General features: G+C 37.1%; 1 protein-coding gene across 6 annotated transcripts in view; it reads left to right on the forward strand.

The window, feature by feature from the left end:
* The window catches only part of SDCCAG8 (SHH signaling and ciliogenesis regulator SDCCAG8), a 112252-nt gene that overhangs the window by 77461 nt on the left and 16916 nt on the right, over positions 1–17875 (forward strand). For 3 of the 6 annotated variants that reach the window (XR_004255172.1, XR_004255173.1, XR_004255174.1), the window contains one exon: positions 11575–11708. The exons of the other annotated variants lie outside the window; for them this stretch is intronic. The gene's annotated coding sequence lies outside the window, so the exon portion shown is untranslated. The remainder of the gene's footprint in view (positions 1–11574; positions 11709–17875) is intronic. 6 annotated transcript variants of the gene reach the window in all.

A 17875-nucleotide genomic window follows, 5' to 3' on the forward strand; every position in this document is an offset into this window, starting at 1 on the left:
TAAGCCGCAGTATCAGTTAACGTTAATTTTTCAAACTTTTTCCATATATAAAGCGCACCGGGTTATAAGCTGCACGTTTCCCGACGCTTCTGGACATCTGTTGCAGTCGCGAGGAGCGGAGAAGAGCGCGAAGGTTCTTGGCGCTCCAGGAAGCCGCGAAAGCAGCTGGGAGAGGCGCACGGCTTGGTTTATCCTCCCTGGACGTCGCAGCAGCAGCCCCAAGCGCACCGATCTCTGTGTTTTTCGTATCAGGGCATGCTGCAAGAGAGACTGAGTGAAGACCTTTCCGGATTGCTGGTGGTGGAGGTGCGGGCCCGTCGCCCTGTGCTCAGCAAAAAAAGTCCGGGGGAGTCCTTTGCGCTGGCTGGAAAAGGTCTTCACTCTTCACTCATTCCCTCTTGCAGCACACCCCGATGCGAAAAACACTGAGATCGGTGAGTTTGGGGCTGCTACTGCGACATCCAGGGAGGATAAACCAAACCGCGCGCCTCTCCCGCTTCCCGGAGCGCCAAGAACCTTCGCGCTCTTCTCCACACTCTCCTCGGCTCCTCACAACTACAATAGATGTCCAGAAGCGGCAGGGGCTATCGAGCTGGAAATCCAATCCCCATTAGCCCCAAAAGCCGCTTCTGGACATCTATTGCAATCCCGAGGAGAACGCGGAGAAGAGCGCGAAGGTTAGGGTTACTGGGCAACGTGGGGGTGGGGGAGGCTGGAGCAGTTTCGTTCTGAATGGAGGGAGAGGAAAAAAGTTGGGATTCTCCCTGCTGCAGCCTTTAAATGGCAGAGAGAAGCCGAACTCTTTCCCCTCCATTCACAGAGAAGCTGCGGCTCCCTTTATGCCCCTCTGGCTGGCCCCCTCCCTCCAGGGGGGGGTGTCAAAGTACCTGAAAGGGGCATGCAGGCTGCTATAGCTCCACTGAGAAGACATTTCTGAGAAGAGAAAGGGCTCCGGTCAGGCTGCACCCAAGCTGATGGAGTGCTCGCAACCGCCTGCCTATTGCCAGGGAGACAGCCAGTGCAGGTGAGCCGCGCGATTGCTCCGATCGCAAGGGCGCTTCACCAGCTCGGGTGCAGCCAGACCAGAGAACTTTCGGTGGTGCACCGATTCCAGCAGCTGCGTTTTTCCTTGAAATTTGCTGTCCCGGCAACCCGAAGTGGACATTCTCCCAGCGGCGTCTCAGACACTCCCACCCTTAACCAGGACGAAGTGAGGATGGCTGGGCGCAGTTTGGTGCCTCCCGGCTAAGGAGGGAGGGAGAGACCCAAGGGACGTGTGCGTGCCTGCTCGCGGTCATTCGCTTGCAAGTTTCAAGTTTGAGCGTAAAATCGGGAGGGAGAGATTTTTGATCTTTTTCCATATATAAAGCGCACCGGGTTATAAGCCGCACTGCCGGTTTTTGATCAAATTTTAGGATTTTCAGTGCGGCTTATAGTCGTGAAAATACGGTATACATTTATATACAATATTTTCATCTCTATTGCTTTCTAAGTATATACCATCTCTTTTCATTGTTTGCTATGTGTTCCTTATGCATATATCGAATCTATGCACATGTAAAGGCAGAAGAAAGGAGGAAAACAGCCCATCTGTGAAGATCTCCTATAGATCTATCCAAAAATCTCTGCTATAGACAGAAAAGGCAGATGTCATAAGTGTCATTATTTCATTTTGCAAATAACTTTTACAACTAATAAATTACTTATGGTATAATAATAGAATGACTGTGTTATCAAGCTACAATTAGATAGGTTGTCTACATTAAATTTAAGTAAAATCCCACTTTAATTTCATTTTGAAGTGCTTTGATAGATTGAGTTGAATGAAGAATTAAGGATCTTAATTTATTCATATGACCATTACTTTGATAACTCTTTAACTTTAGGAAAGCAGCCAATCTAAGATCTAAGATCCAAGAATTGAGCCAGTACAATCTTAGCAGATTTATGGAAAGAAACCAGTGTAATACTAAACAAAAACAGCATGCCATATCCCATAATAGGCATCTAATTCACAAGCGACTTAATAATTTGACCCCGATTAAAAATGTTGCAGAAATACTCTTTTATTTTTAGGTATATATTATGTCATAATTCTGAATGGGACCCTCTTTGCTGATTCTAATAGCTTGTTTCCAGTAGAGTCATTTGTCTTTAAATAATTGTTTTTAAGCAGGTATTTAAATTGATATCTAATTACTATTTTCTCATTGTCTTCATTTGTGTGTTATGGATACATCTGTGTGTTTAAGTTCAGTTTCTGTGTGGTATCCCTCTGATATTTCAAGATGCACAGTATGATGTTTTGTAAATACTAGTAAGCGGCAGATCTCACACAGCAAATATCCACTTTGGGTATTTAACAAAATTGGGATCCTTCCATAGGCCTTATATGAACTCCAAATAACAATAAAATCTAATTACCAACCTATTTGGCAGAGTTCTTTAAATGGCACACTGATTGTTTCTGGTTATACTTTAGTTGCTTTGTGACCAAAAGCACTTCAAAATCTTTTCTTTTAGAAAGAACTTTTAAAATGTACAAATAAGTGGAATGTGAAATATTGTTGTGAAAGTAATCTGGGTTGAGAATTATATTAAATACATTTATGGATTACATTGGTTACATGAAGCACTGGATTGTAAGAATATAAGACACTGGTTCCTATTTAGTAACTTTTAAAATTGACAAGCAGTTTATCTGTAATTGTTATTTTTTTCTCCTTGTCTACTACAGATATTTCTATGTACCGTCCGATACATTCATATCTTGTAGAGTCTTTTAAAATCATAATCATGCCTCTTTGGACTCTTAGGAAAAAATCAATTTGAGGCCACTGGAGGCTTATAATACATTTTCTCTGTTTCTCTAACTTAGTTGCTGTATGCTAAATTGGTAAACTCCCATTTTTGTTTTTGTTTTTACTCCAGAATCAAACAGGCTGTTCTTGCCAGCCTGCCATACTCTAAATCAGATTGTTCTAATGGAACAATTGACTATAATGGAAGAGTTCTTCATGTCTTTCTGAAATAATATAACACTGGTGTCGACTGTTTAGTGGTTGTCTTTTTGGGAGATCCATATGCAGATAAATACTGAGGGAGATGAAATGTGGCTGAGAATGAAGAAATGTAGAAATATTGCAAAATTATAAATAAAAAAGTGTAAGAGCTTGACACAAAAAGCTTTATTTCATTAGTAAGCTAAACAATATTGCTAGCTATGGGTTAATAGGATTATAATAGGATATTAATGTTGAGCCTTTTAATTGAGTATGGAAATAAGGGACTGGTCTTTTAAAGATAAAAATAAAAGACACTGGGCATTTGACATTTTATTTTCATGTCAGCAAAATCCACAGGATTTTGAAGTGTCTAACATCTCTGGACCTCTGTTTAAAAGCAGTGAGACAATCCAGGTAGTTCATTTCTTAGGGATTGTTACATTTCTCAAGTGTCTAAAAACACTCACCCTTCAGCCTTATGCCTAGCAACATACCTGAGGCAAGCTATAATCCCAAGCAAAGCACTGCCTGCCTTATTGCTTAATTATTATACCTATTTAATGCTACTTAGAACATTGTCAGCTGTTGAGAAAAGGTAATTATCACTAGTCAAATGACACACTTTTTTTGGCTGCCTTACGGATACACATTTTACTGGTACCTTGATACATAATGAAGCCTGATAGCAAAACTTTTGCTTGTCTCTACTTCAAGCCCCAGCTGTTTCCCTGCTAAATTCATCCCATCTGTCTCCCCTTCCGTAAGGCTGTAGGCAGTATAGCATAAGTACAGAAGCAGTTCAGTGCTATTTTGGATAAACATAGCTGAAATTTGAATCCTTGCCATTTGCAATGCACACATTTTGTTTTACTGCTGTAAAGAGAGCTGTCAAAATAAAAACTACAAGGATAATTCACTGAAATGAATTCAAAGGAAGATTAAAGAAGAAATATATAGCTCATATATGTGCAAATAGATGACTTCTTAATGGCAGTGAATTTTAAATATGCATTGCATACAAAAAGAACTTTGATCAGTTATTAATTTAGGCTATATCTTATACCCATTGTCTAAGAATTAACAGTATCCTGTTATATATGGTATAGGCCAATTACAGGATTTGACTTTCCCTTAAAGCTGTAATTTGATAATTGGATCAATCCAAATCAATATGATCCATATTTTCATTGATACTGCATTATTTCAGGAAATGAAAAATATTGTTAGTGTTTATTCAGCTACTTAGTTAGTTATCCTATTTCTTAATCACCCATCTCTCTTAAAGAAGGGCTCTTTTCATTGATAGCAACTGTTTGTTCTCATTAAAAGTAGAAATATGACACCTCAAAGGAAGACGAATCTTACTGATACAGTGTATATATTTGTTTTATTTATTTAAGAAGATATAAATGAGATTACAAGTAGAGTAAGGATGGATGTACTACCCCCATCCTTCTCCCGCCAGAGATAATCAAAAAGTGTGACCAATGTCCTTTCCATCCGATATTCAGGCCTGCACCCTGAGTAAAACACAAATGCTTGCATTCATACTCAGGAGCAACAGGGTCAAACCAGAGGTGGTATTCAGCAGGTTCTGATCAGTTCTGAAGAACAGGTAGTGGAAATTTTGAGTAGTTCGGAGAACTGGTAAATACCACCTCTGACTGACCCCACCCTACCTATTCTTTGCCTCCCGAGTCCCAGCCGAGGGAATGGACATTTTACAGTATCCTTCCCCTGCCATGCTCACCAAACCATGCCACGTCCACCAAGCTACGCCCACAGAACCAGTAGTAAAAAACATTGAATCCCACCACTGGGTCAAACCATTCACAGATAACTGGGCAAAAAACTGCCCCAGATGCCTCCACAGGAGCAACAACCACTCTGATATTTAACTGGGAAGAAATCTGAACAAATTCGTCTTCCTGAAAAATTTGCTTACCTTAATTGTTCACAGAATTTTTGCATTCTACTTTTAAAAACTTTTATTGAATATGTTTTACATATGCTATCCTACCAAATAAAGTCAACTTTTAATTATTTTTTTGAAACAGACTCCAGTTCACCAAAGTCTACATTATGATGAAATCATTAATTTAGAACGCAATAATATTTAAGTATTTTAATGTCAATAACATTCCTAAAATTTCTCACAATCTGCAACAATATAATATGGGTTTTGTTTGGGTTTTTAGCATCTGAAGTAACAGAGTAGTAAGACATTTCAATTTCAATTGGTACAAGATTATCCAGTGTGTTTCATGGCTAAATAAGAATTATTCTTATTGGTTGTCCCAGTAAAGTCCAATATATATTACATAGACATGTATAGCATTTCTCATTATTAATCAAACATCCCATTTGATTTGAAGTGCACAGAACAGAAAACTATTAATTTATTATTCTTTAAGTTAGAATTTACTTTTTTGTAAATTTGTATAAAACTTCACAGTAAATAAAGGAAAATATATAATGTCAGAAATGATATCCTATAATTTGCTAAACATATCAATTCATCTGATGGTAATCACACTGAATAAAATACTTTGGAAAAAGAGAGTAGAAACTTCATAACTTCTATTATGAACATGTTTTTCCAAACATATTTAAATATTAAAACAAATCTAATAGATCACTGCAAGTTTAGAGATGTTACTGGTAATAGACAGATAGCCATGGTATTACAAGCATAGGACAAAATTGGAAAATGTTGTAGGAATCTACATATTAGAAAACCAAATGCATAAAGACTCTACTTCCATGACTTTTCATATTGAAATATTCATATTGAAAATAAATACATGTAGATTATAGACTACATTTATTTTATCATTTGCTGCATAGTCCTTCCAAACTACTAGTTGCTACTTAGAACAGAAAGGTGGCTCTGGATAGAATTGCACTCATGAGACCTCTCCTAACATGTAGACTCTTAATCCCACATGGTATGCTGAGAAATTGAGGGGGATGAAACAGATGAAGAGATGTCTAGAATACTGATGGTGGAAGACAAAGAATGAGCTTGATCCCACCACCATCACAAGAACCCTAAAATCTGGCTGTTATAGCCTATGTTCTGAGTTATGGTAGTGTGTTTTTCTATTGTCTATAACCCGTATAAATGGAAGTTAGACACTGGCGTTTTCCATTATCTATAGCCTTATAAATGGCCAAGAGGGACCATTTGTCTTGCTTTTAATCCTTGTAAGGTGCTAAGAAACAATGATTGGACAGCCCTATAAATTTAAATAACAAATAAATCAATATGTGATAATATGTGATAAATACTTTTCAAGGTTACCTATGTGATAGTGATGTGTGGCTCGTAAATTAATTAGGTCATCTTTTGGAAACTTCACAGTGATCTGCCAAAATAGGATATCAGGATATCAAACTCATGTCGTCACAGCGGCGTCACGTGACGTATCATGATTTTTTTCTCTCCTTTGCTAAACCGGGCGTAGGCGTGGCCAGCAAGTGACACATACAGCCTGCAGGCCAGGAGTTTGACAGCCCTGATCTATCTCAACACTAATAGCATGTAATTCATGCTAGAATCTGTCTTGATACATTTCAATATATTCAATATATAGTAAATTATGCAAATTACATAAATTTATATAAATTGTTTGAAGCAAAAACAAATGTTGGTTTTCCTTTCTTAAATGTGTTTTCGGGATTGTATTTTGGAATGAAAATAGTTTAAAAAGATAGACTGATAGCGAGATAACCTGGATGCTTTTTAACTTCAAAATCAATAGAATGAGTCCTTCCATTCACAGTGCCTCTGAGATTACTGTTAGTCCATCTGCATTATTGTCATTTGGATATGATTCACCACAGTTGGAGTGCACTGTATAAATCATCTAGTTGATATTGTGACAGAAGTTTCTTTTTCGATTTCCTCTGTTTTTCCTTGAAGAAATTTCACTTCTCATCCAAGAAGCTTCTTCAGTTCATGGAGTCACTTCATTTCAGTACAGTACTGAAAAAGCCAATGTCTTCAAGGAAGAACAAAGAAAGTCCAGTTGCCTTTTGAAAAAACACCTTTGGGACAACCCTGTTGAGTTAAGTTGGAAAAAGTATGAACCTATAATCTCTTCCTTAGTTGTTTCAGGATTTAACTTCGTTTTTAAAATTCTTTTTGGTCACATGAAAGTTAAAGACGTTCACAACCTAATGAACTAAAAAAAATCTTAGACAAATGTTAGTATGTCTGTGATGGTTTAACAAATTTTGATACTGAAATAAAGCATTAGGGAATTATATGACAGAATAACTTTTCTTCTTGTGACAATTAAAATTGCCACTTTTATTAAATGTTTATCTTTAAATTTTATTTGTATATTTAACTCAAAACTGAACTTCTGAAGCAGGATTAGCAATATGTATCTCTTTTCACTTGAAAAATGAGATATTAACCACCAAATATGAAAAACAGTATAAACGTTTTAAGAATGTTTTAGTTGTATGCATTTCATCTTCAATACAACAATACATTTTCCTTCTATAGTACTACAGTAATAGATTAGTGACTTGCTATCTGTTTCTGATTTTAGCAGCTGTGTTTTCATGATATATAATTTTAAATGTTTAAAATGTCAGCAGGTACATTTTCTTTGTGCTTTGTTTACAGTAAAAGAATAGGAAATTCTAGGTATGAGTCTGGGATCTTAAAAGAATTTGTGAGCTATGAAAACTAGGGCATCAAAAGTGATTAATGGTGATGTTTTTAAACATACGGCTAGCAAAAACTTGCAAGACATGAAAAATGAATATACGGGTACTAAGTAGAAATGGATGTTGTATGTTCCTAGAGGGAGCACCTTAAAATTATATCTATTCCAGGTGTTTTGACTTGCTTGTTAAAGGAAAGATCCACATAACAACTAAAACAGTGTTCAGATCTTCTTAAAATGTACTTTGCTAATTCATACAGCATGTTGAACTACCATTAATTAGCACAAAATAGTGCAGTGGATCTCAAAAGATAGTTTCAGTAGATCTAAAAAAAGAAACAAACTAGGACTTAGGAAATACTGACTCTCCCCCCCCCCCTTTCCCCTCCCCAACCTTGCATTCATGGCTATTTGAATTGATGGAGCAGTAACAAGGTGCATTACTATTTCATGGACAGGTGCCAATACCAAAGCTAAGATTGAGATTCCCCCTTCCCACCTCAGTAGTGCTGGGACCCTTCCTGTATACCCTGTCTTCTGTTCAGCAAGTCATAAAACCCAGATTTTGTTTTAGTACTTTTTTTGAAACTTTACTATGTAAATTTCATTAAAAAATAAATGTACAAATATTTTTCCTCCTCCTCATAGAAACAGTTATCGGGAATTTTCTCTGACTTGCCAGAAATACTCAATTTTCAGACAGAGAAGAAGCATGGACAATTTCACACTTAATGATGAACACTTCAAAAAGTTCTGAATGCTGAAAAAAGGAAGTGTTACACTGAAAATTGCAGCTGGCAGTATTCTCTATCAATCAATATTCATTTGAAGAGTTAGCTGTTGATCTAAGGGAGCAAATGCCATTCTGTCAAAAGGAGAGCGGGTATTCCAGCATGACTTTTGAAGAAAGAATTATTTTTCTGTAATACATGGATGCAGTTATGCATTTTGCTGTGCGTTCCAAGTGGATTGTTGATACAGTACTTTGGTTCTGCACCTGCATATGGAAATCTTGCTGAACATGGAAATCTGTTAAACATAATATTTACAATGGCTGGAATCTGGGGAGAAAGAAACATATTTTTGTTTATATTTTATATTTCTCATTGTTTCCTGGCTACATTTTCATTAGATGTATGGCTTGATTCCATAGAAATAGTCTGAATGGGTGCAGCATTTTCAATGTGTTCAATGTTCCTAAGTCCAAAGATGTGCACTTCTTTGTGACTTGTGTAGCTATACTGTTGGAAAGTTGGCATATGACTCAGAAGCTTTTGATTTCTCTTAACCTTACCTAAACATGTCCATATTGGCCATCCTTCTCCCTTCTGTGCTTGAATACCATGTTTTCCCGAAAATAAGACAGGGTCTTATTTTCTTTTGACCCCCCCCCCCAAAATAAGCACTTGGCCTTATTTTTGGGGAGATCTTATTATTTTTGAGGTGCAGGAGGTGGCGAGTGTGGTCACCTCATGGCTGCTGCTGTGTTGCAATATTTTCAGGGAGGGCTTATTTTCAGGGGAGGGCTTATTTTAGTACATGCACCCAAAAGCTCGATTGGGCTTATTATCCGGGGAGGTCTTATTTTTGGGGAAACAGGGTATACATTTGCATAGTTCAAATATTGAAATAAAAATGAATAGGCATATACTGTTCTACCTTTATCAAATAGTATAGGTCCTCAGTGTTCGGTACTATTTCTTTCTGAATCATTTTTAATTACATATTTTACTTGGAAAGTTAAACATCCTATTTTATTCTTGAATCACCATGATGTTTACCTCTTAGGAAATATATTTGTACAATCTACCTTGTTTATCATTTCAACTCTTTTCCTTTTCTTTTGTATAAAAATTGGTTGTCTAAAACTTTTAACATTCTAAACAGCTATAAAATATTGTGTAATTTATTTCTCCAAGCTGTTTTGTTATGACTTTATGTATATTTCTCTGCCCCATCAGGATTTTAACACTGTCAATAATCTTGCTTATCAAGCATTTCCAACACTCCCTTTCCCCTGAAAAAGCTCCTACAATGTATTCATGCAGATTTACTTGCATACGGATCTTCACTCTGCCAGTTAACAAAGCAAGACTTCTTTTATTCTGGCTTCCTACTTGATTCCTGATTGATTTATGCTTGACAGATGAAATGCTGTCCTATTCAGTGAATTAGCTGTTTGTGAATAACATTTCTGATGCTTTGGTGTTGGAAATGGCAGGAATAATGAAAAAGACTTTTATTCCTTTATTTGTTGCTCTGTTTCTAATTGTTCCTTGGAGAATGAAGCTATTGTAGCAACCTGGTGAGTGTGTGCGTATAGCTGTATCTAGAGATATACATCGCTTATAACAAACAATATTAAAATTACCCCCCCTTTTTTGGAGGAGGCAGTCTTGAAAGGAAAAAAAAAGTAATGTACAAGCAGATGTGCTGCTAGATCTACAGGCTTCTGCCAACCATATGGCATCTTAAAGAAAGATGGTTGGAGCGTCTGGATTAGCAAAGAGTTGGGATGGAAAGCCATGTGTCGTGTTGGTACAGGCAGTTGTTTTAGTTCTCTGTAAAAGGCTTCAGGAGATTGTGTAATGGAACAAATGGTACTGCAAGCCTAGTAACAGCCTTACCGCTGCTGGAGAGGCAATTGTCCCCCAGGCACCTACTGCTCCATCCTTTCCTCCACCCCCCCTTCCCATTCCCCCATTTGTTTATTAATATATTGAAAAATGGCATGATTTTATTCTCCTTTTTTCTGGTACAAAGAGCTGCTGAGCTGTCCCTGTTTTTTAAACCTCTTTCATTCGCAAGGAGGATTTTCAGTTTGAAAGCTTTTTAAAATTATTATAATTATCAGTGTTTTGTTTGTTTAAAAGGAAGGATAAGAAATCAGGACCATTTTATCTGAATTGCTGGTGTCTTTATAAGAAACATCTTCATTTCCTTTAACTGGGAAATGATAGCATTGTCTGTGAAAGATGTTTAAGCCTAATATTCCTATTTCTATCAATATTTAGCAATTAATGGGAAATTAGTCTATTGCTCTGGAAATAGAAAGCTATCAATCTCTAATGAAAAATAGATAACCAATTGTGATACCTTATTTTTAAGTATATTTTGAGCTTTTGTGAATGAAATAGTGGTAATTATCTCTGTGCTCACTAAGAGAATAGAGGTTGAGTTTATGAAAACACTCAATTTCTCTGTTCAGCTGATTCAAGGGCTGATTAAACAGAACCAAAGGTCCAGTGCCTGTAAATTGCTCCAATGTAATATAGCAATTACAGTTTTAATTATAATACTAAGATTGCTGTTTTTAAAAGAATATTCTAAAAGATTTTGTGGAACCTGCTGATAAGAAGGTCATGAAACAAAAGCGTCTGAAACAGTTGCAAGACTATAATTACTAGTGCTGAATATCCCTTTATTCTGAGATTTTAATGGATGATCTTTTCAGACATTACTTTTCAGTACAAAATGCGTGTAACACTTAGGAATAGTTGCAGCTGCCTGCATGATTGAACAGCTGTTTGTCCATTAGGTTCAGAATGTTTGCTTGTATTGTGTGGGCAAGATTTGTGGTTTTTCAAATGCATTGTTCAGAAAGTACACAATATTCTGCAATCAGTAGCATCAGAGAGAGCTTTAAGAATAAAATGATGCTTGTACTTTCCTGAGAGTAAGAATACGAGTACATACATAATGAAGTTATGCCCAGGCAAGTAAATAATACTGGATTGGGCTAATAAAGTTTTTTTTTAATGGATAAAGCCTGTTTTAGCTTCCAAATATATTTTTACAGGCTATCTGCAATAGTGTTTTAATAACTACTTTTATATATCATCTCTCCATCATCTCTCTCTTCATATTAATTACTTCATTTTTTTCAGGTCTCTTTCACCAGACTTCTTTATTTTCAAAATGTAAGCTGCATTATTGCGACAATCTGTCTCAATGATCCCTAATTAGAGCATCTAAAGTAATCTGGAATTGTACCTGTCATTCATGCAAGCTGTGAGCCAAGGTATGAGATTATTTGATCTCTCATGAATAAAAGTGAAAGTAGCATGTAGTACATTTTACCAGCTAAGGCTGATTTGTCATCTATTGTCTCCTTTCCGAGAGAAATATATCTTGGTCTTGCTTAGCCATGTTCAAATAAGTTCAACAACATTCTATTGAATATAGTAGAGGAGCAGTTTTTATGGTTTAGCTAATCTAAAATACAGTTGTTATTTTACTGGCTGTGATTGTTGGGTCTCTTGCATATGAGACAAATTCATGACTGATATTTGCAAGAATAATTCATGGTCTGAATAATATACCTGTTTTACTACCTGTTCTGTGAGCGTGGCTTGGTGGTCATGGCAAGGCTTGGTGGGCGTGTCAGGGGAAGGATACTGTAAAATCTCCATTCCCTTCCCACTCCAGGGGAAGGTAACTGCAAAATCCCCATTTCCCCCAATCAGTTGGGACTCGGGAGCCAGAGATAGATGAGGGTGGGATGAGTCAAAGGTGGTATTTACCGGTTCTCCAAATGACTCAAAATTTCTGCTACTGGTTCCCCAGAACTGGTCAGAACCTGCTGAAGAACCGATAGCAGAAATTTTGAGTAGTTTGGAGAACCGGTAAATACCACCTTTGACTCCCCCTCTGGCCTAAGAGCATGAATGGATATTCCTCTGTGTGTACTAAGTCATATTGAAAAAGACTAGTCTTGAAAAAAACAAATCATGATGTTCCTCTAGTTTAAAGAAGGCAGCTTCAGAAGATGATGGTAAACAGCATAGCCTAGTTGTGTTGGTCATCTTATTGAGTCTGCTCTGAAATCATATACTTTATCAAAAAGTTAACCAAAAAATGGGAATGAAAATGCAAATGTTTTGCAAAAAGCACTTCTCCTGATTGGGGTTGATGGGTACACACCACTTTTTGCCACCATGCATCTGAGTGTGTACAGAAACAGGATTTCTTTTCTGTTAGTGCTACTAAGCACTTTTCTGTTAGTGCTACTAAGTCTGGCAGAGAAAGAATATAACTTGTAGTTTTTCAGGATACTATGTGTGAAAGAAATAACAGGAAAAAGTAGTAGCATTTAGTAGGAAACAGCTAGGGTGCTCCATGATTCTCTTGGAGAACATTTTACTGAGCACTTCCTAAAAACTGGCAGTTTTAGTTCTTTTAAACTATGATTTGCTATTGATTGGAATGTTAACCTGTGTTGTAGTGCAATATTATTACTAATAGCAATATTTATGCTTTTTTCTGGATTTTTCCCAGGAAATATTAATTGAGTGTGTGAATGGTAGAATAGACATTTTTAGTTATTTTTTTAAGAAATGGTGTATTGTTTAGATTTATTATAAATATTATGGTTATAATTGTTACTTTCTCATTTGCTAACTACCTCAAGGATTCTCACATTTTTAGTGAATCTGTGAGTCTGTGTATGTGCATGAGAGACAGAATGTTGCAGACTGAAATAAAGAATAAGAACTAATTTTTAATATTATTTTCATTAATAAGATTTCAATTAATATAAACTTAGGGTTCATTTAAGAAAAGAAACAGAAAGCAGAATTGTGCTTTAACTTTCTGCAATTTGAATAATAGCAAAATTCCTTTAGCTTCTAGAAGAACATAGTGATTTGTATGTTAGAAATAAAAGGAAGATTCATGCAGCACTTTTCCATCATTTCTAAAAATCTGTTTCTCCTCACAAGAACTGTATATCACTTATTGGAATCTGATTTTTTTTTCTTCCCATCTCTTCTAAAATTAATTGTTCAAAAAGTTTTGGTGGCTATGATGTGTATGTATCAGAGGTCAGTTTGCCCAAATAATCAAGTGATGGGGTGTTTTACCCATCACAGGGGTCTTTCTCATCTTCATTTAGTATTTGACATCTTGAAGCTCCAGGAATGATTCAAAGGCATTCTGTCACTTTGAAAAAGGAAAGCATTCCATTACAAATGCAGAGTTGCTAATGTTTCTTTTTTTAACAGAGTTAATACAAACTTATACATTGATCTACATTGTTGTCTAAATTCCTGGTGAGTCCTAGGGGCCTCCCATACGCTCTGCACATGCCATCAAACCCTAAAAAAGTCCTTCTCTGTTCATTCTGTGCAGCCTGCTTAAACACCACATGCACTGTGTCTGCTAGATGTCACTTCTTGGGAAGCTCACATGCAGAGAGGTTCTTTTTAAAGGCATTGTGGTCTGAACAAGAAAGTTCAGATTGGGCAGCCAAGTCTTGTTGGTTCAGGATAATTTCATAGCTTCATATTAAAATTAAATTTAAAAAAGCATTAGTGATAAGGAGAGAAATGAAATTATCATGAAGTTCTGAAGAAAAAGATATCTTAAATAGGAACTATTTAAGAACTTTTGGAACCCTACTTTGTGTAAGTAATAAATAATAATGAAAGTGAGCAATAAAGCACTTGTTTAATTTGTTTTCTAATGCAAATACACAAAAAAATAAAATAAAATGATTGAAATTGCCTCAAATTTCCAAGAAGGAAATACTAAGTGACACTGGTTTGAACACCTTTGAATGTTCAATTTATGCGTTCGTTGATTTGAGGAACCCAAAGGAAGACAACCATTAACAAATAATTGTAGATTAACATAGAATAGAAGTAGAAATGGAAGTGTCGACCAATATATTCTGCTTGGTATTAAAAATACATTTGATCCTTTCATACCAAAATTTGGTAGATGCTGAGAGTACTTAACCCTTTTTCCTTGTGCCACTTTTCTCTGATTGTTTATGCAAATTATGGGATGGAATAGGAAAAAGGAAATAAAGATTAGATACAAATGTAACAGTTCAGTAGTATCTCCTTTTTAATTTTTCCAGACATTTTACATCTTACTTCTCTCAGTTCTCCATATCTTTTCTACTCTGTTTATTCTCCAAGATACTGAAATGGGAGTTGAACAGGGGCGGAATTGAAAATTTTTAGCAACTGGTTCTCTGCCCGGTTGCTGTGTCTATAATGTTGTGGCATACTCGGTCTCCTGCACCATGGGAGGGGGGGTATTTTCACCTTCCCCAGCTCCCCAAGTCTCCAGAAGGGTGAAGACTGTCTCCCCTGGTCTCCAGAGGCCAGAAACAGGGCTGTTTCTGGACTTCCGGAACTTCCAGGAGACCCGTTTTTTCCCCTCCCAAGGCTCTAGAGGCATTCCTCAAGGGTGAAAACATCCTCCCCCCGGGCTCCAGAGGCCCTCTGGAGGCTGGAAACAGGCCCATTTAAGGACTTCTGTAGCTTCCAAGAGCTCATTTTTTGCCCTCCCCAGGCTCCGGAGGCATTCCTCGAGCCTCCAGGAGGGTGAAAACATCCCCCCCCTAGGCTCTGGAGGCCCTCTGGAGGCTGGAAATGGGCCCATTTCAGGACTTCTGAAACTTCCAGGAGGCCCGTTTTTCACCACCACCCCAGGCTCCAGAGGAATGTCCTCCCCAGGCTTTGGAGGCTTTGCTCAAACCTCCTGGGCTCCAGAGGCCCTCCGGATGCCTTCTGGAGGCCAGAAACGGGCCCATTTCTGGACTTCAGGAACTTCTGAGAGGCCCATTTTTCACTCTCCCAGAGCCTCTGTGCAGGCCCTGCCTTTACCTGGCATCCGAAACGGGCTGCGTTTCAGATGTCAGGGGGGGCAGAGCGGAGTGTTTGGGTCCAGCCAGTCCTTGGAACTGATGGTTCAGCGAACCGGATGTAAAATTAACATCCCATTTGCCTGAACCGATCCGAACTGGCTGAATCCCACCCCTGAGAGTTTAATCAGTTAATATCACTCCAGCATCGTTGTTTAGAGCAGGAGTTTACCCCTCTTAACTGAGAATCTGTTGAGGTTGCTTCTGTTGCTTCTTGTTTACTTATCCTATTGAATTCAGTGGGAATAATTGAGAAAGAGGCAAACCTCTTGTTTGCCCATCTTCAGTTCTTCATGGCATTGATTTCGTGATGTAAGGAAAACTTAGTGACGTAGTAAATTTTGTTACATTTTAGTTTCGTGCAAAATCCCAGTGCAGAGAATTGAGATTAATACAAGAAGAAACTACTTTTACCTGTGATGAAATTAAAAATAAGGGTTACTTTTCAGCTTAGTACTGTTTGTTTTTGTTGTAACAAACATCATTTGACTTTCTATGTTTTAAGTGCAAATTATCCTGAAAGCTATGAAGAGACTAGAAAAATTTATACTAGCTTTCCATTTTCTTACCTCTGTTTCTTAGAAAAGTTTACAAACTAAACATTCATAGTAGTGAAATTTAGGCACAAATCTATTAAAGCCGAAGTACTTGTATAGTATTGAATATTCTTCTTTATGTTCAGTGACATATCCTAGAAAGGATGCAGCCTTTATTCCATTGTAGGAATGGAATAGGATTATATTGAATTATTTCCACATAAACCTTGCATTGGGTTGCTTAATGTGCAGTGATATTGGACTGTTGCATGCAACAAAACATTTGCATGCCTTACTTCATCTCTGACAACTGGATATGTAAACTTGCTGTAATTGTCTATGAGGCAATATAATCTACGACTCTCCAGTGAAAAAGTGTATAGGAACTTCTAGTCCTTTCGAAGAATAAAACAGCAGCAAGCTCTGTAAACTCATGTGAGGACTAATCTGAGGGTCTGTGCTACTCAACATAAAGCTAAGATTGCATTGAACTGATAATAACTTTACACTTTATAAGCAAGGATAGCTTTGTTGACCACAGAAAAAAGTCCCAAAATTACGTGTAGTGTTTTGAGTTCTTAAAAAGTTAAACCGGGCTAGATAGTAAAATTAAAAGGATTTGGGGAGATGGGGAGATGTTGGATAGTGTTGAAGCCATATAATCTGCATGACATTCCAATTCCTAAAAGCAAAGCACATAAATATTGCAAAGATTCAGGGACTAGAAGACCTTCAAGGTCCCTTCCAGGAGTATCATTCTACAATTCGTGTCAGGAGCTAATTTTTATTGATTGGCTATATGGCAATCTTTAGGATGGTTATAATTCAAACACAGTGCACCAAAGCAATTAACAACAACCAATCCACCAAAAACAATGATGGATGTCTCACTTCTGGAAATGTCTCTTTAGGAATGTCCGGGTTGTTGTAAAAGATAAATGATGTAAATGTTTAAATGCAAATATTTGCAAGCCCTTTGCAAATTATCCCTATACTATTCTTTGGAGCATAGTTTGAATAGTAAAAAAATATATATTAGGGAAATACCAGGGAAAAACATCATTTAAAAAAAAAATCCTCAAGGATTTGCACCAGAGACATCATCATAGTCAAATAAAAATTAATATTGTGCTCTTTAAAATATCTCCCCTAATTGAATTTCAACAGGCCTTTTAAAAGAATCAATTTCACAATGGGCACATACTATCCCATTTTGTGCTTGTAGGTGGATAAAAATAGTTAAAAGTGGTGTTTTTTTTAAAAAAAAAGGCACAAAGTTATAATTTATTGAAAAGGGTGTTTTTTAGGGATATACTTTTCACTTAATAAAAAAGAAAAAGAAAATTACCTAGGTACCAGAGTTGAAAATGAAGCTACTGTGCGAGTAGCAGCTTTTCATTCTTACTTTTGAAAACATCTTCAACTCTCTGGAAAACAAACAAACACCACACTCTTAACGCTTGTCGGCCATGTATTGCTGATCCTCTGCAGGGTTTGTAGCCTGCAAAGTAATCCTCCTTTATTGCACCAACCCTGAAAGGCAGAATAATGATGTGTGGGTTCATTTTCTTGAGCAAGTTGTTTTTCTTTTTGTTTTGCAAAATTCTTTTGCCTGCAGTCTTGTATCAGCAGAGTCTCTTGATTCAGCTGAAGTGGTCTCTTTCAGTTACCGTGGTAACCAGCAGATGGGGTTCTCCGATAAGGGTCAGAAAGAAGGTTCCTACCGTATACAGTAGGAGCAGCTAAAGAACAAAGCTCTCACTGCTGACAGTTCAGGTCTGGCCAGCCAGGAGTAGTTATCAGATTACTTATATTAAAACCTAATTAAGATGTGTGCCAGTAAGTGCAGCATAACTATTGGATTGGATTGGATTGGATTTGCTGGTTTAGCTGCTGCCAGTTGCTGTAATTCAATCTCTCTGCTCTGCACGTTCATCTGTGCAGAGTATAGTAGAAATCCATTATATCATAACCAAAATAGTGGGATAGTGGAAATAC

This window comes from Thamnophis elegans, chromosome 4, assembly GCF_009769535.1.
Source record: "Thamnophis elegans isolate rThaEle1 chromosome 4, rThaEle1.pri, whole genome shotgun sequence".
Classification (NCBI taxonomy): domain Eukaryota; kingdom Metazoa; phylum Chordata; class Lepidosauria; order Squamata; family Colubridae; genus Thamnophis; species Thamnophis elegans.